Source organism: Otolemur garnettii, unplaced genomic scaffold (assembly GCF_000181295.1).
Source record: "Otolemur garnettii isolate 467f Iridium unplaced genomic scaffold, OtoGar3 scaffold00034, whole genome shotgun sequence".
NCBI classification, from domain to species: domain Eukaryota; kingdom Metazoa; phylum Chordata; class Mammalia; order Primates; family Galagidae; genus Otolemur; species Otolemur garnettii.
The window spans coordinates 6,048,469-6,049,695 of NW_003852429.1; the positions used below are offsets into that span (position 1 = coordinate 6,048,469).

The 1,227-nt window shown below is 35.9% G+C and overlaps 1 protein-coding gene across 1 annotated transcript in view; it reads left to right on the plus strand.

Moving 5' to 3' along the window:
* Positions 1–1,227, plus strand: part of HS6ST3 (heparan sulfate 6-O-sulfotransferase 3) — a 703,070-nt gene that overhangs the window by 271,633 nt on the left and 430,210 nt on the right. The window lies entirely within an intron of this gene.

The window sequence follows — 1,227 nt, forward strand, 5'->3', positions numbered from 1 at the left end:
CCTGCCACAATGCCTGGCTATTTTTTGTTGCAGTTTGGCCAGGGCTGGGTTTGAATCCGCCGCCCTTGGTATATGGGGCCAACACTCTACTCACCGAGCCACAGGGCATTTCTCTGTTTAAGAAGTCCTACCATCCCAAGTAATTCTAATATACAGCTTGGGTTGAAAACCACAGGTCTATAGTGAAAGTTATTTTTGGCAACAATGCTTTGTGATTATTTATATGAAACTTTTCTTTCTCCCTTAAGAACAGTGGTTTTCAACCTTCCTAATGCCATGACCCTTTAATACAGTTCCTACAGGTCACAACCCACAGGTTGAGAACTGCTGCTTTAGAAATAAGAAATTTTTGTCAGTTCGTTTGTTGATTCCTAATTTTTTCTTTAAGAAGTTTCTATTATTTTTTTATATATCAAAATATATGTAACATATATGTTAACTTCTGAAGAATAACAATAATTTAGAAACTCATCAACGTATTATCTGGCTTAAGAACAAGAGTATTTCCCTTACTATCGAACTGGCTGGCTGGTATATTCCCTTAAAATCTGATGTCCCCTGAGGCCCTCAATTAGGGATTTTGTCTTCTTCATTCTTGTATTTTAAAAAATGTATCATTATTACTCTGTGTATTACAGGGCAGCATATTGTGTGGCTTTGCTGAATTTGGAACATCATGTCAATAATATTATACTTAATGGTATCTTATGTTACCATTATGTTTGCTCTTTTTGCTTAAAATTTTTCTGAGTCATTCATGCTGTGTGTAGGTGTGTTCTCTTCATTTTCACTGATATATAATAGTCCATTTGTGTGAACATAGCACAGTTTGATTTAGACACAGTATTCATGAATATTGGATTACATGTTACTCTGCTCCATTATAAATACAATGATAGATATTATCAACCTTTGACATTTTGATTTAACTTAGATAAGTTGATATTTTATGGGGGTCTTAATTTGGCATTTATCTGATTATAGAACATCATTTTATTTATTTATTTTTTGTGATAGAGTCTCACTCAGTGGCCCTAGGTAGAGTACCATGATGTCATAGCTCACAGTAACCTTAAATTCTTGGGTTCAAATGATCCTCTTATCTCAGCCTCTGGAGTTGCTGGGACTACAGGTGCCTGCCACAACACATGGCTAGTTTTTCTATTTTTAGTAGAGATGGGGTCTTGCTTTGCTCAGGTAATCTGCCCACCTTGGTTTCCCAGAGTG